A 24,918-nucleotide genomic window follows, 5' to 3' on the forward strand; every position below is an offset into this window, starting at 1 on the left:
AACTCATTTCCGACAGTATATTCTAACACAGAAGCGTTCCCATGGTGATGGGGACGCTTCTAGTTAGAATACACTGCAAACTTTGTACAAGACTGCCCCCTGCTGCCTGGCAGCACCCGATCTCTTACAGGGGGATATGATAGCACAATTAACCCCATCATATCCCCCTGTAAGAGATCAGGGCTGCCAGGCAGCAGGGGGCAGACCCCCCCCCCCTCCCCAGTTTGAATATCATTGTGCGCCCCCCCCCCCTGTTGTTAACTCGTTGGTGGCCAGTGTGCGCACCCCCCTCCCTCCCTCCCTCTATTGTTTTAATACATTGGGGCCAGTGTGCGCGTGCCCCCCCAACCCCCCCTCCCTCCCTCTATTGTTTTAATACATTGGGGCCAGTGTGCGCGCGCCCCTCCCTCCCTCTATTGTTTTAATACATTGGGGCCAGTGTGCGCGCGCCCCCCCAACCCCCCCCCCCTCCCTCCCTCTATTGTAATCATCATCGGTGGCAGCGGAGTGGAAGATTTTCATACTTACCTGGCTGCTGGCTGCTGCGATGTCTGCGTCCGGCCGGGAGCTCCTCCTACTGGTAAGTGACAGCAATGCGCCGCACAGACCTGTCACTTACCAGTAGGAGGAGCTCCCGGCCGGACACAGAGATCGCAGCAGCCAGCAGCCAGGTAAGTATGAAAATCTTCTACTCCGCTGCCACCGATGATGATTACAATAGAGGGAGGGAGGGGGGGGGGGGGGGGGTTGGGGGGGTGCGCACACTGGCCCCAATGTATTAAAACAATAGAGGGAGGGAGGGGGGGTTGGGGGGGCGCGCGCACACTGGCCCCAATGTATTAAAACAATAGAGGGAGGGAGGGGGGGTTGGGGGGGCGCGCGCACACTGGCCCCAATGTATTAAAACAATAGAGGGAGGGAGGGAGGGGGTGCGCACACTGGCCACCAACGAGTTAACAACAGGGGAGGGGGGGCCCACTGGCCACCAATGAGTTAAAAACAGGGGGGGGGGGGGGGGTCTGCCCCCTGCTGCCTGGCAGCACCTGCCAGGCAGCAGGGGACAGTCATGTACACAGTTTTTTTGTATATTCTAACCTGAAGCGTCTCCATCACCATGTGAACGCCTCTGTGTTAGAATATACTGTCGGAAATGAGTTTCACGATGTAGCTCATATCCGACAGTATATTCTAACATAGAGGCGTTCCCATGGTGATGGGGACGCTACAAGTTAAAATATACCATCGGATTGGAGAAAACTCCAATCCGATGGTATAACAGAACTCCAGACTTTACATTGAAAGTCAACGGGGACGGATCCGTTTGAAATGGCACCATATTGTGTCAACATCAAACGGATCCGTCCCCATTGACTTGCATTGTAATTCAGGACGGATCCGTTTGGCTCCGCACGGCCAGGCGGACACCAAAATGACTTTTTTTTCATGTCCGTGGATCCTCCAAAAATCAAGGAAGACCCACGGACGGAAAAACGGTCACGGATCACGGACCAACGGAACCCCGTTTTGCGGACCGTGAAAAAAAACGTCCGTGTGCATGAGGCCTAAACCATATAAAAATGATGTATAGTATAAAACGTAAATGTAGACATGTCCATTAAGTATGCAGTATATGTTGTACATTCAATTATATAGAAATGCAAAGCTTTACATACAGAGATGCAAGGAGAAGTGCACTTCCCCAGGCAAAAGTCACCTAAGACCTACAGTATTGCTTTTGCTCTGACACTGGAAGATAGAGTTACACTTAGGCCCCCTTCACACGGGCGTCGCGGGTGGGGGCCAGATGATCGTGCGATTTCAGTCAGTTTTGACTGTGATTGCGTTCCGTTGTTCAGTTTTTTCCGCGCGAGTGCAATGCGTTTTGCACCCGCGTAAGAAAAAACTGAATGTGGTACCCAGACCCGAACCCGGACTTCTTCACTAAAGTTTGGGTTTGATATTCTGTAGATTTTATTATTTTCCATTATAACATGGTTATAATGGAAAATATTTGCATTCTTTAATACAGAATGCTAAGTATAATGTCAATTGAGGGTTAAAAAATAATAAAAACATAACTCACCTCATTCACTTGATCGATCCTCTTCTTTGTTCTTCTTGAAGGACCTGCAAAAGGACCTTCGCTGACGTCATTGCAGGTCCTGCTGAATGAAGATAGAAGGACCTTCTATCCTTTTCCTGATTACACAAGCCCCTATAACTTCGAACTGTCTAACCCTACCTCCATTTCCATCCCCCTGACTACTAGCTATGCTGTTCTCCTGGCTGTTAGGGAGAGCAGCATCCACTAGGGCTGACATTTCTTAGAGCGAGACCATTGCATCGTCACCCAACTTTGCAATTTTGCTTGGAAAATACATTAACCCAGATACTTGTCTGTACCACATCTCCAACTTCCATATCTACCCTGCTCAGTGAGCAGCATGCTCATTTCAAGGTTGTAATTTGCCTTCAATGTTGCATTTTGCCCTTCCATATCTCTAATGCAAGCTTCCAGATCAGCAACATGCTCATATCTGTCACAACAGTATTCTCCCTGAGCATCCTGCTCCGGTCATGTATACATGAGGCAAAGTGTGCACTGAAGAAAACTTCCGGTCCTGCTAGCCATTGTGTCAGCTACAACAAGAGTGAAGAATAACATAAAGTAAAAAGGCTTACATGCCTTTAACTTCACTCAATCACTGTCTAGCTAAATGAATATTATATACTGTATATGAGAAAGTAATGGAACACACCGTAGACGCCCCTCCTTTGCCACCGAGACGCTAAGGTGGTGAAGTGGAAGTGCAGATATGTTATGGATTCTGGCAATATCACTCATGACAGATATGGATATATAGCTGTAGGTGAAAGCTCATTTTTTTGCCACTTATTGTCACGTAGATCAAATGTGTCAAATGTAGTGTGAAAGTGTTCAGAGAAAGCAATCTGAAACAGCAGGCTGTGTAAAGAACATGTAAAGAAGATACCACCCCACACTGCGCTACAAAATAATCCTAGAAGTCAACCGAGATGTAAAGAAGAGCCATCAGGTATAATGTGGGACGTGCAAAATCATCATGTGATATGAAAACCCTGCAGATATAATGTCTCAGTGTCAGGAGCAACATGTGACAGACAATGGAGGCAGCGGGTGGTCCATCTTATGTGGCGGTGATTCATCCTGGCTACAGTGCATTAGAATAATCCAGAAAAGATGAAACTTAATTTTTTTTTAAGAGTACCTTGTACATCACTGAAGAAAGCCATAATTAGGCCTGTTTCACATGTCCGTGGATCACGGATGTGTGCTGTCCATGGCCTCCACAACAGCACATGTAGCCATTGACTTTAATACCTGTATGTGCACATCAGTGGCTTTCCACAGACCGTTGGTCCATGGTAACACCACAGAAGCATGCCCTATTTTGTCTGTGATTACAGATCCCTCACCCACATTTGTCAAGGCTGTTGCAGGAGGGGCGTAGGCTTTATAAGCTCCCCTCCCACGGTCATCCGACGCTGGCGTTATTCTGTGCCCCACCCTCCCTCCTCTTTTCAAAGGCTTCCTCAGGGTATGCCCTCTTATAGGTTACCTACGTTTTATGGCTATGGGCACAATCCAGGCCTACTTAGTTTAATGGTACGTTTAGGTTTCCTGGGCTCACTACGCTAGCACCAGTATCCGTAGCCACGACCATAATATAATCTATGTGTCTGTGAAAACCATGAACACAACACGGATGCCATCCATGTTTGGTCTATGGTTTTCACGGACTGTTGCCAGGAGATTCTCTGGAAATTGATGTTCAGCCTAGCAGTGTACGTGGAAAACAGATGACACATGGAGGACAATATGCAACATATGCATAGATGAGCCACTGACCATCTTGCCACAGATGTCATCAAAAGCCGGATAAAACAACAGTTCCCAATAGCCACTTCAGTCAAAAATGTGGGTCCTCTAAAACCAAATCATGGGATCCCTAGCAGAACGCTTCACTTTTAATGTGGACGATGGTCCTGCAAATTATAAAACGCCAGGGATCCGGCCACTCTCTCTGTCCAAATCCCGGCATGTATGCTGAGGAGCGGCCAGATCCCCACTACTTCCCATTGTCAATGGGGTCCAGTGGACACGCGGCACCATCCGGCTATGCCATATCCAGAGAACTCTGCCAGAACAGCCTGCTGTATTGCTGTGCTGCACGTGTGAAAGTAACCTTATGGCTGTTTCACATGAGCGAGTCCATTGCAGGAATCACGCTCTGTGTGTGAGTGTAATCCTCCGCTCTGCAGGAGCGCACGGCATTATCATGATTTATAATGCTATGTGTCGCTGCTTGACCTTATTTCTACAGAATCATACAGACAGCTTTATGTCACTATGATACTGTAGAAAAAAGGTAATGCAGAGACACATAGCATTATAAATCAGTATAATGCCGTGCGCTCCTGCAAGTCCAGAGCGGAGGATCACACTCACACACGGAGCGCGATTCCCGCAATGGACTGGCTCGTGTGAAACAGCCCTTAGGGATTTATAAAACTGTGAGTTCAGTTAAGAAAAATACACCTGTCTTAGGCCTCTTTCACACTTGCGTTGTCCGGATCCGGCGTGTACTCCACTTGCCGGAATTACACGCCGGATCCGTCTTCAAAATGCTTTCAGTGTTACTATGGCATCCAGGACGCTATTAAAGTCCTGGTTGCCATAGTAGGAGCGGGGGAGCGGTATACTTACAGTCCGCGCGGCTCCCGGGGCGCTCCAGAGTGACGTCAGAGCGCCCCATGCGCATGGATGACGTGCCATGCGATCACGTCATCCATGGGCGGGGGGCGCCCTGACGTCACTCTGGAGCGCCCCGGGAGCCGCATGGACGGTAAGTATGCTGCTCCCCCGCTACACTTTACCATGGCTGCCAGGACTTTAGCGTCTTGGCAGCCATGGTAACCATTCAGAAAAAGCTAAACGTTGGATCCGGCAATGCGCCGAAACGAAGTTTAGCTTAAGGCCGGATCCAAATCAATGCCTTTCAATGGGCATTAATTCCGGATCCGGCCTTGCGGCAAGTCTTCAGGATTTTTGGCCGGAGCAAAAAGCGCAGCATGCTGCGGTATTTTCTCCGGCCAAGAAACGTTCCGTTCCGGAACTGAAGACATCCTGATGCATCCTGAACGGATTTCTCTCCATTCAGAATGCATTAGGATAAAACTGATCAGGATTCTTCCGGCATAGAGCCCCGACGACGGAACTCTATGCAGGAAGAAAAGAACGCAGGTGTGAAAGAGCCCTTAGGGTACTTTCACACTTGCGTTGTGAAGATCCGGCTGGCAGTTCCCCGTTGCAAGCGGATACAATTTGTAGACGGATCTGGAGAACGGATCCGTCTAACAAATGCATTGAAACACTGGATCCGTCTCTCTGGTGTCATCTGGAAAAACGGATCCGGTATTTTTATTTATTTTTAAAGATCTGCGCATGCACAGATCGGAAAACCGGATCTGTTTTGCTGGAACACTTTGTGCAGGATCTGGCATTAATGCATTTCAATGGAATTTTCTCAGGCCAAATACCGTAAGAGTGACTGAACTGAAGACGACATCCTGATGCATCGGGAACGGATTGCTCTCCGTTCAGAATGCATAGGGATAAAACTGATCAGTTTTTTTTTTTCCAGTATTGAGCCCCCAGGACGGAAGTCAATACCAGAAAACTTTAACGCAAGTGTGAAAGTACCCTGAGGCCTTGGTCAAAGGTGGAGCGTCACTTCAACCAAACATAGTTTTCCATTTTGTAATATGAAAGGATGTGTAGGAAGCTCTCCATTCCATACACTGTTTAGGAAATCTCATATTAGTATTGGAAAACCATGTCTGCTGCCTGAATCGTGTCTAATAATTGCAGAACGCGCACTTATTATCTTAATGTCTAATTATGCAAAGAGGTTCAGGCATAACATTTAAAGTTTAATGTGACATTTCCAGCACCAGAAATCCACATCTCCATTAACCCCAACATGTGCAAAGTAAAATAATACAGTCATATCAATGACTAAATGGAAGAAAAATCTGATTTATTATAGCACATATTGCGTTCCAGCCAAATGTCTTTCCCACATAACTTTTCAGACACACACGGAGTGCTTTGTGGTTTTGTGAAGTAGGATTTATCTTGCACTCAGTACTTTTTCTACAGTACTGGTCTTAGGAGGAACAGAGCATAGTCACATATTCTCATTGCAGCTGTGAAAACACTAAATGTAATAGCCATTGTGGATTTCAAGATACTGCCGTACAGTACGAATGCAGAATTTCAATTATTTTAATGTCAAAATTTCCTTTTAAAGAGAGTGATTATTGAAAGGTTAATTACATCTAACGTATCAAGGGTGTTTGATAAAAAGGTGATCTCATTAATTGCTGTGACTTCGCTTTTTTAAGGGGAAGACAAGTGAATTTCCACCACTATATTCCAGGACTATTTTCTCGTATCATAGAGAATAATGTGTTTGTTTCTTTACCATGGAGAAATACATGTAAAAAATGCTAGTAACACAGTAAATACTGAACATATACAAAAGCCAAGGTGGCAAAATGATGATCTGACCAGAAGAAGGGATGGAGTGGGAACTTAAAAGTGGCCCTGGAAACCTAAAAGTGGCCTCGTGTTGTAGGCGAGTCCAAACTGACAAAAGGTGGAACAACACAAGTAAGCAGGGACAACAGAAGTAGGCAGGGGCAACAGAAGTAGGCAGGGACAACACAAGTAAGCAGGGATAACAGAAGTAGGCAGGGAAAACAGAAGTAGGCAGGGGCAACAGAAGTAGGCAGGGGCAACAGAAGTAGGCAGGGACAACAGAAGTAGGCAGGGATAACAGAAGTAGGCAGGGACAACAGAAGTAGGCAGGGACAACAGAAGTAGGCAGGGACAACAGAAGTAGGCAGGGACAACACAAGTAAGCAGGGACAACAGAAGTAGGCAGGGACAACAGAAGTAGGCAGGGACAACACAAGTAAGCAGGGATAACAGAAGTAGGCAGGGAAAACAGAAGTAGGCAGGGATAACAGAAGTAGGCAGGGACAACAGAAGTAGGCAGGGACAACAGAAGTAGGCAGGGACAACAGAAGTAGGCAGGGACAACAGAAGTAGGCAGGGACAACAGAAGTAGGCAGGGATAACAGAAGTAGGCAGGGACAACACAAGTAAGCAGGGATAACAGAAGTAGGCAGGGAAAACAGAAGTAGGCAGGGGCAACAGAAGTAGGCAGGGATAACAGAAGTAGGCAGGGGCAACAGAAGTAGGCAGGGACAACAGAAGTAGGCAGGGACAACAGAAGTAGGCAGGAACAACAGAAGTAGGCAGGGACAACAGAAGTAGGCAGGGTCAGCAATACTGTAGTACAGCACAAAATGCTGCCTCTGGAGAACCAAATACCATAGCAGTACAGCACAAAATACGACAACACTTGCTGCAGTATTCAAGTGCATCTCCATCCTGAGGACAGTGATGCAGTTGAACTCAGGAGGGCATCTGCAACCCTCGGCCAGGTGTATGAGAACCTCATGCTCCTACATTAATGTTGAGGGCATGAGATCATTATTTACCTGGCCAGCGGCCATGAGGAGGGCTCAGATGGCCCAGAGGAAATTTGGCAAAGTCTGCCTCTTACTAGAAGGCAAGGGCATGCATACCATAGAATTAGACATAAGGCTACTGAGGAGGTTCCATTCTCTTAGTTATGAGGTGGCAAGAAATTGCGCTGGGCTTCTATATACTGCACTGTTAGCAAGGAAGAGGGTGGTTATTGGGCCAAGGATCATGAAAAGGGTGTGAAGCAAGAGGCAAGAACCAGGTGCTTCTGTCCTTTGCAATAAAAGATGGCATCATAATGGGGACAACAGTGAAGCAGAACAGGCTTTCTTTACATAGGCTTGCTCTAGAAATATGGTATCCATATACAGTTCCTTATAGACAATTTCCCCTAGGCAAACTGTAAACTTTTGAAAACATGATGATATCTAAAAACTTAAAGGAACAGACTGTGTGTGCAACAATGGCACTAAATACTCGGACAATGGCATCAAGTGATCTGAATTGTGGTTTTAGAACCTATAAGAGAGGTTGTCACTACTTTGCAGCCAACAGTGAAGCTTGGTTCCCAGGAGGTTTGGGAATACATGGAATTTGGTCAGAAATAGAGTAACCCTCAATGATAACAATGACAAGGATATTCTAATCTATCCATACCCCAAAGGAGGCATCTGACAGGTCCCAGCTTTATTATACAGCAGGGCAGTCACTGTTCAAGGTAATAAAGAACATTGTTCAACACAAATATCAAAAGGTTTCACAGCAGATGCTACGACTACGACCTTCATAAACGTTTGAAGGGCATCTATCAGCAGATTTGTAGCTATGAAAGTGGCTGACCTGTTTGGGGGCGTAGCTATAGGGGAAGTGGCTGCTTTGGGGCCCTCAACAGTATTATAAAATGACATCATATACAGAGACACTGTAGGAAACGGACGGAGCAGCTGCTGGTCGTCATCTAAGTGAGCGTTCTTCACTAGCAACAGGAGTGGTGGTTGCCCGAGATGAGGGGGTTGCGAAAAAGTTGCTGGGGGTAGGGGTGGGGCTCAGTCATTTCTAGTTACGCCACTAGGTCACCTGTTGCATATGCACTTGGCAGCTGAACACATCTGTGTGTTGGTCCCATGTTCATATGTGCACACATTGTTGAGAAAAATTATTTCTAATATATGCAAATTAGACACTAGGAGCCACGGTGGCATTGCCATTATAACCAGAGGTTCAGCTACCATCTGCATTTTGCCTGACAGGACCAGGCAGTGAAAACATCATAACACCTGGGTCTGTCAATCAAAGTGAAGTGAGTCCAGCAGTTGCAGAGAGAGCAGAGCCTCCAGGCAACACCCCCATTGCTCCCAGTTTTTTTTTTTTAGCTTTTTGATGAAAAATGTTCTTTATTATCTTGTTACCTTGAACAGTGACTGTTGTATAATGAAGCTGGGACCTGTCAGATGCCTCCTTCGAGGTATGGATAGATTAGAAAATCTTTGTCGCTGCCACAGGTCAGCCAGTTTCGAAGGTACAAATATGCTGACAGATGTCCTTTAATCTAAATATCATTGAGGGAACATCCGCACTTTTTTTAAACATTTTTGTGGCTTATAAAAAAACACCCTGAAATTCATGTGAAGGATCAAGTTACATGCTTGAGGTCTATGAAGACAGTAACAAGGGTAAAGAAGTAGCGCAGAGACACACAGACAGGTGCGGCCACTAGTTTTCTCAAATTTTCTCTCACACCCTAGTGCTAAATTCACAGCTATGCTGCCTACTATTCCTCTATAATGTTCTCCATGATACGGAGAGACAGGGGAGCAGGATATCCTCTTATCTATGTATGCCGTGTATTGGAGACGTCATAGCCACCTTCTCTCTGCCCACTCTGTAGCTAAAAACTGAAAAAAAAAATTTTTTTCAATAAATAAAAAATCTTAGGGGAGGTCCACATAACAGTTTTGCAACTGTTTATTACTGATGACCTGGGACCCTTACCAATCAGCTATTTGAGAAGGCACTGGCTTTCTCTCTGCTAACCAAGCACAATGCGTAATTAAATAGTGGCTGTGCTTGGTATAGCAGCTCAGACCCATTCACTTCAATGGGGCTGAACTGTGCCAAAGCCATGTGACCAATGAACACAACACCACATGGCCTAGGCTAACCTGCGAGAAGGCCACAACGCTACTGTGAGCATCTGTGCCTTCTCAAACAGCTGATCGGTGGGGGCCCCGGGTGTTGGACCACCACTGATCAGATACTGATGACCTATTCAGATAAAATAAAATAAAAAAACTCTTGGAAAACCCCTTTAAGGTATATAAGATGTTTTTATATAAAGGTGACAAAGCCTATTCCACTTTACAGTTCATATATTAAATGTTTTGTACATAGTACACTGCCAAAGTCGTGTTGACGAGGCCACTAAAGTCTGGAGGAAGTCACTCAAGCAGCAGGTGCTCATAACAATATTAAACAAGGAAACATTACATTTTTTTTCTTCCCAATGATCTGGCACTGGATACATGACCATGAGACTCTTAAACATAAATGCTCAGACTTCAAAGGAAAGAAAAAATTTGTATTGACTAGAAATCGCATAATCTGCTCAATTTATATTCAAAGGAGTCATCTCTTCACACACCATGAAATATAAATGAAAAGCGAGGAGTAGATGATTGCAACATGAACTATGTCTTTATGCTGTAATTTGCCTTAACTCTCTGTGAGTTTAACGAAGATGTTCCAGTCCTTGCCAAGGGGAACTTAAGCTCAAGAAACAGAACTCCATGTCTTCTGAAGTGGTAAGGTGCTCGTTGTATGTCTCAGATTCTTGCAAGATTATATAAGAATTTGCATTAAAGCAATATGCAAGCAGACATTAATTTCAGACTTTTATCATTCGCATTTTAACAGATGTCACATAAAGACAGGTATCTCCATCCATGAGGGAACGCAGATGCCCTGGGCACAGCCAATTTTAAGAGGCACATGCTGGAATCAGAATACAGAAAAAGAGAAAATGTTCTACTTTTAATGGTCACTCATCCGCTATCCAAACTGGAAACACTGCATTTTCACCATAGAGATCAGCTTTACTGCTGAAAATAGGTTGAGTGCAAACTGCCGACGAGCAAAGGCCAAAACAGAAAGTTTAACCTGGGTCAGCAACTTAGAGATCATAATGGCTTTATGCGAGCCTTAGGCTGGGTTCACACGGGCGAGATTTCCGCGCAGGTAAAATGCGGGAGGTGAACGCATTGCACTTCCACTAAATCCGGACCCATTCATTTCTATGGGGCTGTGCACATGAGCGGTGATTTTCACGCATCACTTGTGCGTTGCGTGAAAATCGCAGCACACTCTATATTGTGCGTTTTACACGCAATGCTGGCCCCATAGAAGTGAATGGGGCTGCGTGAAAATCGCAAGCATCCACAAGCAAGTGCGGATGCGGTGCGATTTTCACGCACGGTTGCTAGGAGACGATGGGGACCCGATCATTATTATTTTCCCTTATAACATGGTTATAAGGGAAAATAATAGCATTCTTAATACAGAATGCATAGTACAATAGGGCTGGAGGGGTTAAAAAAATAAAATAAAAATTTAACTCACCTTAATCCACTTGTTCGCACAGCCGAAATCTCTTCTGTCTTCATCTGTGAGGAAACCTGTGAAGAAGTTTGGGTCTGGGTACCACATTCATTTTTTTATCACGTGTGTGCAAAACACATTGCACCCGCGCGATAAAAACTGAACAACGGAACGCAATCGCAGTCAAAACTGACTGCAATTGCGTACCTACTCGCGCTGGTTTGCCGCAATGCACCCGGGACGCATCCTGAACAAATCCGTCACGCCCGTGTGAACCCAGCCTTACATGGAAACTTTGGTGTAAAAATGTTTTCCATTGTAATAGTTCGCTAGAAAGAAGACTCCTTTTTAGGTGTAGTGGCCTGAACCTATTTGGGTTGCTGTTTATTAACAAGTTAATCAGCCATGGTCATCCACACTGACTAGAAGACCTGGTCTAATGTTACTGTGGGTAAGGATATTATGGATGATTTCACTTAAAGGGGTTTTCGTTTGGCATCAACATCTTTTAAAATAATAATTTATTAAAGTAGCTGTAATTTTTAAATGTATTTCTTTTACCTTTATTGTTTCTATCTTCTGTTCTGGGCTGTGATCCCATGACCACGTCCATGCAGCGCTTTCTAATTTCCTGAGATTTTATGTCCATGGTCGTGTCAAAATCACAACAGGGGCAGTGACAGGAGAGGATAGTTTTTTTTTGTGATGATTTTTAAGCTCATATATGAGCATACAAAATCTATTTTTCAATTTTTCATTTTGAACAATCATGTATTTTTAAACTGCACTTATTAATGAAAATTGCTCATTTCTTATGTTGGCCTTCCATCTGGTGGCCAAAATAAGAATTGCATTTTGAATGTTCTCAGCCTCTTGAGCCAGGCTGAGGCCATTCGAATCAATGACACATTTTATAGCTGATGTGGCTAAAAGATGAAGATTCAGAATGGGAAGCCCACCTCCTCTATTTAAGGGGTATTCCAGCCAGAAACATGTATCACTTATCCAAAGTATAGGTGATTAAGTCATAAATGCTAGGTGGGTGAGGGCCTGACCTCTGGGTCCCCACCAATTTCCAGAACAGGAGACCAGTCATCTGTTCTCTACAAGTCATGAGACTAGGCTCAGAAGGGTTTTGAATAAAGAGGTGGTCGAGGCTGCGCCATGCCTCTGCATCTATTGTACATATAACAGTCGAGCACAGATTCCTAGTGTTCAGTCCGGGGTACCAGTGACTGGAACCCATCTAGGATTTACCACCCATCCAGTGGACAGGTAATAAATGCCCAAAGCTGGAATGCTCCTGGCATTTGAAAACGGCTTTTAAAAAAACAGACAACCCTTAAATTGTGTAGAACTTCAGAATATGTTAGTTTGCTGTCTGAAGACGGTTGCATCCATACTTCATAAGGATGTGTAAGACATGTCAGCTGTTCAGGGATATACTGCAATTACTATGTCAATTCTTATATGCTTCATAATAAATGTAATTCTGTACAACCAAAGATAATTTTCTACATAAGGAATCACAAATTAGGAACATTTAAGAGAACGTTTAATTCTTTTTAAAGCTGATTTAATTTGTATAGCTAATATAAGAAGATTAATGGTTCCGTATAATAGCTCTAATCATTCCCATTTGTAACCATATTCCTGAATTTGGGATGCTTTCATTTTCGTTTCCAGCGAAAAACAAGAAGTAAGAATTGCAGATGTAGTAGAGTTAAAAAGGCTGTTGCTATAGAAAACCTTCAGTAGTTAGAAATTTGGAGACAGTAAATCAGGACACTTCTGTTGCTGCTCCCCAATGGGAGAGACCTGGACCCTTGTGATGCAGCTGGAGAAGAGTCCACATGTGCTCTATGGACAATATTAAGAGATCAGTCCCATCATCCTCCCATGTAAGGCTGGGCATACACATAAGACAATGGCCAGCCAGTCAGTCATCCATGAACATTGCCACCAGCAACATGACAGACTGAACTGCACCTGATGAGGCCAGCGACTGACTAAGGGTACCTTCACACTTGCGGCAGCAGGGTAAACAAGCCGAGAGGCGGCCGGACAAAAACCGCAGCGTGCTGGCCACAGAAAGCAGTGAAACCTGTGTGCAACAAGAGCAATGGTGGCATCCTCATTGTAAAAAAGGCCTAATGTGCATATTAAGAAAAAGTATCGTAACTCGGGAACGGAGCCTCCGATCAACAAAAGAAAAACTGTTGTTAGATAGGGAGGTCGCTGGTGACAGATTCCCTTTAAAGCAGAGAAATCCAAATGTACAATTTTTTTCCGAATTTTCTGTAAATTTTTGATTAAAAAAAATAAATAAAAGTAAAACATGTTGATCCAAATTTACCACTAACGTGAAGTACAATGGGTCCCAAAAAATCTGAATCGTTTGGATAAGTAGATGCCTTCCATAGTTATTACCACATAAAGTGATGTCAGATGTGAAAAGTTAAGCTTGGTCAGGAAGGTGGAAAAAACGGCTGCGTCTGGAAGAGGTTACTGGAATAACAAAGTTACCAATATTCATATTGTCCAGAAGAAAAAGGATCGGAAATCTGATATTAATGTTTCTTCTCATTATTGAGGGCTTTTATTGGATCCATGTCTAGCTGCATGACCCAGTAAAGCATCATCCATGGTGAGGTCGGCGGACATTCGTGATGGTGGTACAGAGTGGTACCCATGGTTTCATCAATGGCAAATGGTCTAGGTTATAGGGCAGCAACGCACACACACACACACCATCATGTCTGCCTGTCTGTAGAATACTCTCACTGTGGACCTGTATTTCACTTTTAACTGCATATTAATCCAAATGTCTTGGTGATTTTTGCAATTGTGAGACAAGTATTGATGGAACTGTTGGGAAGTAGTGTTACCCACTTTACTATTTCCCCTTGAAATCAATCTGTTTTTGGTTGTTGTGGTATGACAAACAAGAGGCACACCACCTCTAAATGTACGGCACCCTTAGGGGATGGGTACATTGTTTTCACATAATACAGGCTTTCCTTAAATAAATTCAGTAAAAAGAAATAAATAAAAATGGGATGTTCAGTCGTTTGCTCGTCTAAAACATAATGGATCACTCAGTGTGAAAAACACTCAATAATAATGGAAATTGGAGAAAATACTTTTTACAGTATTAGGATTTCTTGTACGCGGTTTGCTAGCTCCACTCTTGAACTGGTCCTGGATACTTGTCACTGATGTAAAATTGATGCTGTGGATGTAATATTTATAAGGTGACGTCTGCCGTGTGAACAGTATATAGATGACCCAGTTTCGTAAGAAGCTCGCAGTGGCACATTGCTTTGTAGGTCTTCCTAGCGGAAACAGTTACCTTTCTCTTATACCCAACACTGCATACAAATCTATTGTCTGATTTCTCACCACCTTTTCCTACATTTGCATACTTTAGACCTGTCGTGCTGTGAAATCCATGAGGGTACAAGTATATCTGCGCAGTTAAAGATTTTTTTTTTCCGTATTATTTTCCGACTTCATCAAGAACATTATATGAATTGCATTAAACAACTGAATTATTCTTCCTTCTTCAGGTTTCACTTTAAAGAGATAAATAAATGCTGACTATTGAGGACCGTTTTACATGATGTCAATTGACATTTGTATGTACGATACATGTAAGAATGCTGCATTATTCAGTCCATTTAAGCCATTAATGGGGTTTTTCAGTGGGATATTGTTAAAAGACGCCAATCACTTGCTGCTAACGGTACTATGCTATTCTGGTCCTTGTTGCTCTCCAGTTCTTAAGCTCAACATACAGGAGAGCTTGCTCAGCCAATCACTGGCTGAGGCAGGTCACCTCTGAGGCCGGTGATTGGCCGAGCAGTCACTCCAAGCCATTTCCTCTTTGTTGAGCCCAGAGCCAGGAAGTGGAGACCAATGGGGACTGGGGAAGCTTTGGCATGGCAGCGGTGGGGGATCAGAGAGGGTGGGCATTGATTATTTTATATTTTTAACCTATATGTCTGTTTAAAAGAATATTCAGCTGGAAAACCCCTTTAAGGTATGATTTACTAAAGAAAAGTCTGCAACATCCATCTGTCGGTTATGTATACAGGTATATCTCCAACTGCATATGAAAGGCAGATGAATGAACAATCAGTTAAACAAAACAAAACAAATCTGGCAAAATGTAAAGGACATGCAGCCAAATGCATGGTCAGGACTGCATGACAATCAATGGTTCCCTATAGTTGAGCACCAGCCTGGCTTATCACTGAAGGAGTCAAATCTAGAACCTAGAGGAGCACACATTCTGGGGACAATCAAGAAAACCCCTTTTTTTTGCAACCCTGGACAACCTCCTTTAATGGTCTCAGATTCCAATTTTTTTGTTTCAAGGAAACGTGTCAGCAAAAATTTTATCTGCCAATTAAAGGGTTTTTTCCGGGCTTTTAATATTCGAGACCTCCTCAGGATAGGTGATGAATATCAGATCGGCGGGAATCCGACACCCTGCACCCCCGACGATCAGCTGTATGAAGGGAAGTCTCCTGTCTCTCTTCCTGCTTGCTGCTGCTATGTTTATGGCAAGTAGGAAAAGAGAGACGGGAGATGGCACACACAGCCGTCACGTGCCTTCTCTTCATAGAGCTGATCAACGGGGGCGTCGGGTGTTAGACCCCTGCCAATCTGATATTGAGGATAGGTTATCAATAGTAAAAGCCTGAAAACCCCCTTTAAAACCATATTCTTTTTTTGGAAACTGATTTTATTTTCTGATTACAGATTTCTTTATTCTATTTCCTGAACATGATTATGGGGGCGGCTATCTTGCCTGAGCTGTTCTTAACAGCATTTACACAGCATTAAAAAATTGCTTTATGGCAGCTCCATGGTCCATAGAGACAATGGTCAGGAGGGAACCTCTCTGACTTCTATGGGAGAGTTTTCTAGCCATGCTCTGTGACCTGTGCAGAGTCATTGTACAAGGAAAGAATAGATAAGATTTTGATACTCGCATATTATGAATGGTGGGTCCTGTCTTATCTGTCATTTTTATCCTGCCAGTAATGATATCACCTCTGTGTAGAGATAAGCAGGTAACTGCAGTAAAGTGATCTGTACAGAGCAAGAAGTGGCGCCTTATTAGGCTTAGTGGCCAGTGCGAAAACTGCATGAGTTTTTGTTTTTTTGTTTAAATATAGATATTGACATAATTTTTTTTAAATGACATAAGAAATTCTTTAAAAAGATGTTAAACATAAAAACGTGATTTAAACAATAGGTCATTTTTGATGACACATTCCCTTTAAAATATGCATAGAGAAAGTCAAATGGGATATATTGAGGTCTGTTGTAAAGCACAGAAACAGTATCAAAAGGAAATCAACAGGAGGCAAGTAGGGCTACTTTCACACAAGCGTTAATATTTTCCGGTATTGAGATCTGTCATAGGGTCTCAATACCGGATAAAAACCCTGCTTCCGTTTTATCCCCATTCATTGTCAATGGGACAAAATGCAACTGAACAGAACGGACTGCACCAGAATGCATTCCGTTCCGTTCTCATACTGGAGAGCAAACCGGAGCATGCTGTGGTTTGCTTTCCGTCCTGGGATATGGAGCAAGACGGATCCGTCATGACCCACAATGCAAGTCAATGGGGACGGATCTGTTTTCACTGACACAATCTGACTCAATAGAAAACGGATCCGTTCCCCATCGACTTTCAATGAAGTTCATGACGGATCCGTCTTGGCCATGTTAAAGATAATGCAACCGGATCCGTTCATATCAGATGAGGATGGCTGTATTATCCGTAACACGGAATGGAACACCAGGAAGCACTACGGAGTGCTTCTGTGGTGTTTCTTTACGTGGTTCCACACCGCTAAAAAATATGACATGTCATATTTTTTCGCGGTGGGGACATACCACTGGACCCATTCAAGTTGAATGGGTCCGGCCCGCTGCACGGATGTTGCCCGTGCATTGGGGACCGCAATGCAAGGAACGGCCGCACAACGGCCGTGTGCATGAGGCCTTACAAGGGAAGAATCTCGCTGCATTCAGCGCTGTTCTCCTGTGGCTCTTCCTGATCGACTCTGAACACAGCCCCGAAACAAACGCTAGAAAAGCCTAACAGAGCTAAAAAAAAATATAGGTGGAGAACAAAGCTGAACGTCATAGCAGTACACACAAACATATATCTCAGAAATAAGGAACATATTGCATTTTTAATTTATTCCGAAGGTGGGTGGAAGACAGTAAATATATATATTGCGTTTTCTTGCACAGATCTAAATTTCTTTTTCTGGTCAATGCATCTGGTTTAACGTTCGCCATCTTTTCTAACGATAATAATGTATAGTTAACCTTGTATATGACAAAGCTCATCATTTCACAGACCTTTCCCATATTGCTGCATGCTGTTTTCTGTCCAGTGTCATTACTATTCTGCTATATCACAGCGCATGCTATTTCTGTGCGGCTGGATATCTTATGAATGCACAGTGCTTAATATAACAAGGGGAAAATATATAGCCAGTGAAGGCAAAAAATATCATATTGTCTTTTACAGACTGTGTATGGAAAGAACCTTTATTACAAGCAGCATTCCTATTTACACAAGCACTGTCGAGTTTTTTTTACGATAAGTCATCAGTATCTGATCAGTGGGGGTCCGACAACTGGGACCCATGCCGAACAGCTGTTTAAGAAGGCAGCTACGCCCGCAGCAGTGCCGTGGCCTTCTCTCAGCTTTTTCTAGGCCAGTGATGACACGTTCATGTATTATGTGGCCTAGACGCAGCTCAGCCCCATTCACTGTCAGCGGGATACCAAGCACAGCCGCTATACAATGCACGGCACTGTGCTTGGTGAGCTGAGAGGACGCCGTGACACACACAGGAGCTACGGTGCCTTCTCAAAGAGCTGATCGGCTGGGGTCCCAGGTGTCAGACCCCCACAATCAGATACGGATGTCCTATCCTGAGGATCAGTTGTAAAGACTTAGAAAACCCTTTTGAAGGGGTTGTCCCATGATTCACTTTCTAATGACACAATTTATGGTTGCATACAAAGTGGTGGGAAGTGGGAAAAAAATCCAAATGGGGTGGAATTATATATTTTTTTAAAATAATAAAAACACACCATTCCACCATTATTATTTTTTTACATTGTTTCCTATTCGGTAAAATTGATCTGTTACTTTTATTCTCCAATTACAACGATACCACATATGTATGGTTTTCCTTGAGTTTTAATACTAAAAAAAAATTGAAACTTTTTTCCTGTGTATTGCCATATTCTGACCCCCCCTTATTTTTATGTGTGAGGGCTCATTTTATGCAGGACGATCTGTACTTTTAATTGATATCATTCTTAGGTGTGTATGACTTTTTGATAATTTTTTATTAGATTTTTTTGTGGGACGTGAAGCAACCAAAAAAACATTAAATCGATTAGCATGGGAGTCTATGACAATTACACTTCCTATGGAGCCCTGCCACAGGCAGGCTCTCCTTAGGAACTAGTGTGCGGCAGCCCTGTAACACTCCTGAGTACAAGGCTGTCGCACACTACACTACGCACTACGTGCGCTTCCGGTCTTTAACTTCCCAGATGCCGTGGACAGATTTGACCACAGCATCTGAGCGGTTAAATGTATGTGATCGAATTTATCATCGATCGCATACATTAGTCCTGGGTGCCTTGCTGTTTAAAACGGCAGCGGCTATGGCCTGCTCCGCTCGATCGCCGACGTAAATTTAGGCGGGACAGTCGGAAAGGGGTTAATGTAGTAAAAATGTGCAGTACTTAGGTTACAAAAAATTAAAAGGAATAACAGACATACTGTATATAGACATGTATATAGACATGCAGAAACAGTTAAATAAACAGATTAAAACAGAAAGGTTCTTATACTTAGCGAATGGCTTGGTAAAAGTCTGTTTTCTGGTCCCAGGATAAGAACGTGGAACACAACCCAATGCCGATCAGATCCACAAATTATGTTCAAGAAATGTCAAAAATTCCTCGTTTTTATCCCAATTCGGCAGAGGGTTCTCCATCCCATTCTTGGACATTCATTACAGGAGCATGCCCTACCTCTCTCACTCAGCTGACTTTCCGTCTACTCTGGCGGAATGTTTTAATACCAAATATAACTAGTGTGCGAGTCCCATAGTGCGAGATCCTAACTATGTGAGAATGCCAGCAGTCACGGGTGGGTGCCCAATGATTATAGTTATTAATATGTGCATCGTATCAAGAAGGGGTTTACAGCTTATAATAGTTTTATTCATCCTCTGGTATTCCAGCTGGAAAAATCCTGGACACATGCTGGTGTTCACCGCCGGCCACGATTACAGATAATACTCTTGTCTCCCTCTCAATTTGTTGGTTTATCTGATATTCATGTTTATAAAAGGTCTACATTAATTCCTAGCACATAGCCCTGACGCGCGGGGTTTTCCCTACCATCCTCCTCTCCGAGCTTCTTGGGTCTTGTATATTTTCTATTCTGTTTATCATCAGGGCTCATGCACACGAACGTGTGCTTCCCCTTGCCGTATTGCGGACCGTATTTGCTGATCTGCAATACACGGGTGCCGTTCCGTGGGCATTCCGCATCCCGGATGCGGACCCATTCACTTGAATGGGTCCGCAAATCCGGAGATGCAGAATGGTGCCAATCTTCTGTCGGCGCAGGCGCACTGAGAGGAGGATGTTCGCTCGGCCGCTCCATTCTCAATGCGCCTGCGCCGGGTGTAGATGTGACGTCATCGGTGCAGGCGCATTGAGGATGGAGCGGCCGAGTGAGCGCCCTCCTCTCAGTGCGCCTGCACCGACTGAAGACCGGTGCGGTGCAGGCGCGAGATTTAGAAGGCAGACAGGGCTAGCCAGAGGACGAGAGCGCTCGCTGGCCCTGTCAATCAACAGGAGGAGGGGCGTTTATTTGAAAGGAGGATGCGACTGCTACAAGCAAGCCCTACTTGCTGGTAGAGAGGTAATTTACATATGATAAAAGTGTGTTTTTTGAAGAAACTACTGAACGAAAAAGAGTAAGAGGACTATATATTGATAAATCGCAGTATTAGGATTTTAAGTAGCCAAAAAATTACTTAAGTGGGGTGACAGAAGCCCTTTAATTCTAAAGGGTTAACAAAGTTTGTAAACTCAGTTTTGAATACCTTGAGGGGTGTAGTTTCTAAAATGGGGTAATTTATGAGTGGTTTCTATTATGTAGGCCCCGCAGTAACTTCATAACTGAACTGGTCCTTAAAAAAGCGGGTTTTGGAAATTTTCTGATAATTTTCAAGATTTGCTTCTAAACTTCGAAGCCTTCTAACGTCCTCAAAAAATAAAATGGCATTCACAAAATGATCCAAACATAAAGTAGACATATGGGAAATGTAAAGTAATAACTATTATATGAGGTATCACTATCTGTTTTAAAAGCAGAGAAATTGAAATTTGGAAAGTTGTGAATTTGGGATTTTGATTAAAATAAAAATGAAAGAAATATTGACTGAAATTTACCACTATCATGAAGTACAATGTGTCACAAGAAAACATTCTCAGAATGGCTTGGATAAGTAAAAGCGTTCCAAAGTTATTACCACACAAAGTGACAAATGTCAAATTTCCAAAAGGCCTGTCCTTAACCACCTCAGCTCCCCTAGCTTAAACACCCTTAATGACCAGACCACTTTTTTACAATTCTGCACTACACTACTTTCACAGTTTAATGCTCGGTCATACAACTTACCACCCAAATTAATTTGACCTCCTTTTCTTCTCACTAATAGAGCTTTCATTTGGTGGCATTTCATTGCTGCTGACATTTTAACTTTTTTTGTTATTAATCGAAATTTACCGAAATTTTTGCAAAAAAATGACATTTTTCACTTTCAGTTGTAATTTTTTTTTTTTTAAATACATTTCTATATAAAAAAAAATCTAAATTTATTGTTCTACATGTCTTTGATAAAAAAAAATTCAATAAGTGTATATTTATTGGTTTGGGTAAAAGTTATAGCGTTTACAAACTATGGTACAAAAATAAGAATTTCCGCATTTTGAAGCAGCTCTGACTTTCTGAGCACCTGTCATGTTTCCTGAGGTTCTACAATGCCCAGACAGTAGAAAAACCCCACAAATGACCCCATTTTGGAAAGTAGACACCCTAAGGTATTCACTGATGGGCATAGTGAGTTCATAGAACTTTTTTTTTGTCACAAGTTAGTGGAAAATGATGATTTTTATATTTTTTTTTTCTTACAAAGTCTCATATTCCACTAACTTGTGACAAAAATGAAAACTTCCATGAACTCACTATGCCCATCACGAAATACCTTGAGGTGTCTTCTTTCCAAAATGGGGTCACTTGTGGGGTAGTTATACTGCCCTGGCATTTTAGGGGCCCTAATGCGTGAGAAGTAGTTTGAAATTCAAATGTGTAAAAAATGTCCTGTGAAATCCTAAAGGTGCTCTTTAGAATTTGGGCCCCTTTGTCCACCTAGGCTGCAAAAAAGTGTCACACATGTGGTATCGCCGTACTCAGAAGAAGTAGGGGAATGTGTTTTGGGTTGTCTTTTTACATATACCCATGCTGGGTGAGAGAAATATCTCTCTAAAAGACAACTTTTCCCATTTTTTTATACAAAGTTGTCATTATAGAGAGATATTTCTCTCACCCAGCATAGGTATAAGTAAAAAGACACCCCAAAACACATTGCTCAACTTCTCCTGAGTACGGCAATACCACATGTGACACTTTTTTGCAGCCTAGGTGCGCAAAGGGGCCCAAATTCCTTTTAGGAGGGCATTTTTAGACATTTGGATTCCAGACTTCTTCTCACGCTTTAGGTCCCCTAAAATGCCAGGGCAGTATAAATACCCCACAAGTGACCCCATTTTGGAAAGAAGACACCCCAAGGTATGCCGTGAGGAGCATGGCGAGTTCATAGAAGTTGTTTTTTTTGGGGCACAAGTTAGCGGAAATTGATTTTTTTTTTTTCTCACAAAGTCTCCCTTTCCGCTAACTTGTGACAAAAAGTTCAATCTTTCATGGACTCAATATGCCCCTCATCGAATACCTTGGGGTGTCTTCTTTCCGAAATGGGGTCACATGTGGGGTATTTATACTGCCCTGGCATTTTAGGGGCCCTAAAGCATGAGAAGAAGTCTGGAATATAAATGTCTAAAAAATTTTACGCATTTGGATTCCGTGAGGGGTATGGTGAGTTCATGTGAGATTTTATTTTTTGTCACAAGTTAGTGGAAAATGAGACTTTGTAAGAAAAAAAAAAAAAAAAAAAATCTATTTCCGCTAACTTGTGCCCAAAAAATAAAATAAATCTTCTATGAACTCGCCATGCCCCTCAAAAGTGATCTTTTTATAGCGCCGCAGCGATTTTACAGTGTTTTTGCAGTGATCAGAAAAAAATATATTTCTGTCACTGCGGTGGGGCGGACTGAACGCAAGTGTGCGCACAAGATCAGGCCTGATCAGACGAACACTGCGTTTTTTGTAGAGCCTATAGAACATGTCCTATTCTTGTCCGCAATTGCGAACAAGAAAAGGCATTTTCTATATAGTTCTGGCAATGTGCGGCTCCGCAAAACACATACAGACGTCTGAATGGAGCCTTACAGGGGGGTGATCAATGACAGGGTGGTGATCAGGGAGTCTATATGGGGTGATCACCACCCTGTCATTGATCACCCCCTGTAAGGCTCCATTCAGATGTCCATATGTGTTTTGCGGATCCGATCCATGGAAAACAGATCATGTTAGTTACCAGAAAGGCCGTCCCCTTTGATACACCTAAATAACGTCTAATCCAACCAATTAACGTCCTAAGTCACATAATTAGTCGAATAAGGTCGTCCTGTGTGCAAGGTGGCACATGATCTGTCACACCATGTCAGTATAGCTACTGTACACCTATCCTGAAACCCCCCACTTATCTTACTTTATACTAGTTTTCTAGTGTAAATGAAGGCAGACATCTACAGCAGCTACAACCTGGCAAATATTTCTGCAGGCATCGACATGTTGTGTAATCAAACAGTACAACCCCCAACCCCCCCAAAAAAAAATATATTTTTTTTAATCTATTTTAAATACAGGTTGTAATCCAATAAAACGATAAAAACACTAAAATAAGTGGATACTTTTGTAAGGCACTGTATATAGCGGCCACAAGTGGGGCTTTCCACATTTTTTATAGGTGGGCCACCTCCAGACAAAGCGGTTGGCAAAATGCACGTCAGGTGTGGTGGGTGAGCTCATAAGACTGGTTCTGGGCACTGTCCCTTAATACTTTTGTGAGGTGGTTTGTCCCTGCCTGTTAGGTATTGTCATCTGTGATGGCTATTTGCACACCTATTGTGGAGATATTTTATTATGTATGTGGCTTTGTTTGGATACATATATTTTTTTAACACGTTTCTTTGGATTGGATATTTTAGTCGTTGACTTCTTTGGTCTAGCACCCTGCTTGTTCTGGTGTCATTAAAATGAATTATGACCTGAAATGAAGAAAAAAATTAAGAGGCTTCTTAACGTTGTGGATCCACGGTTCCGCATTCTGCTAGTGACATGCACTAGGTTACATGCACAGTTGTGTTGAACATTCAGATGATTTCCCACCGAGTCCTCCCATGTTCTCTGCATGGTACCTGAATTGTAAATGGTTGTAAACATAAATGATATTGATTGGGGTTTAACATACTGCGGGTACACACTTTTTAACCTACACCCTACTCCTGATACAGTCAATATTTAAAGGGGCTTTACAAACTCCAAGTAAAGCCAAAATAAAGAGAACTATCTCAGTAAAATAAACCAAAAATGTTGCCTATCATTTTCCCCATCACAGCCTTTATGAAGGGCAGTTCTACAAAATAAAAGAGGGCTAGATAACACACATTTATTGCAGCCTCCTAAGGATAGGTCATCAATACAAATATCTTGGAAAATCCCTTTAAGTTGAGGCCACGTGGGATGCCTGTGTTACAATCAAAGATCCAAAAAGCCTCCCTGGTTCTTAGAAGACTCTGATGCTCACCTTTTCTACGTGGGAGTTTTACCCTCTCAATACCAATAAAACACATGTCCTTGGTAGAACCATTAAGCGCTGATAGAAAGTGCCTGCAACCCAGAGCTTGCTCTAATGTGTAAACAGGACCTCGGGCTCTCCCATGTAGCTGATGCGAAGTTTGCACATTTTTCACGACAAAATTAGCAAAACTGAATGATAAATTTGCCCCATGATGTCTTCCCTATCTAAAGAACCAGGAACAGAGATATAGCTGTAGAAAAGTTAATAGTGACACTTGGTGAGTTAACGCATTATGACTGACTGTTAACTCTGGTACAACTGTATCTAGTAGGTGACTGTATACAGTGATTAGCTGCAGTTATATAAACCTCCTAACTCACACTGCCTGTACTATCTGTGTGTGCTGACTCTCCAGTGTAGTTCTATGGGATGTAGCTTTATGCTGATCTCTCTGACAGGGAGATAACAGGGCAGAGAGGGCGGACAGGCTCAACCTGCATCACATAGGAGACCCTGCAGTGCCTGTGTCACTGGTCTGTTATTTTCTGCCCTTACACAGCACTCAGAGCAGTGCTATGGGGTGAGACTCACCCCTCTGTCTCTACAAAGACAGGCATGATGGGAAATGTAGGATTCATTAGGAAATCCATATCTGAGGTGAGAAGGAATCAA

General features: G+C 43.1%; 1 protein-coding gene across 1 annotated transcript in view; it reads right to left on the reverse strand.

Annotated features, from left to right (window-relative positions):
* Positions 1–24,918, reverse strand: part of COMMD10 (COMM domain containing 10) — a 432,679-nt gene that overhangs the window by 23,480 nt on the left and 384,281 nt on the right. The gene's annotated exons all lie outside the window — the stretch shown is intronic.

Source organism: Bufo gargarizans, chromosome 1, assembly GCF_014858855.1.
Source record: "Bufo gargarizans isolate SCDJY-AF-19 chromosome 1, ASM1485885v1, whole genome shotgun sequence".
In the NCBI taxonomy this organism is placed as follows: domain Eukaryota; kingdom Metazoa; phylum Chordata; class Amphibia; order Anura; family Bufonidae; genus Bufo; species Bufo gargarizans.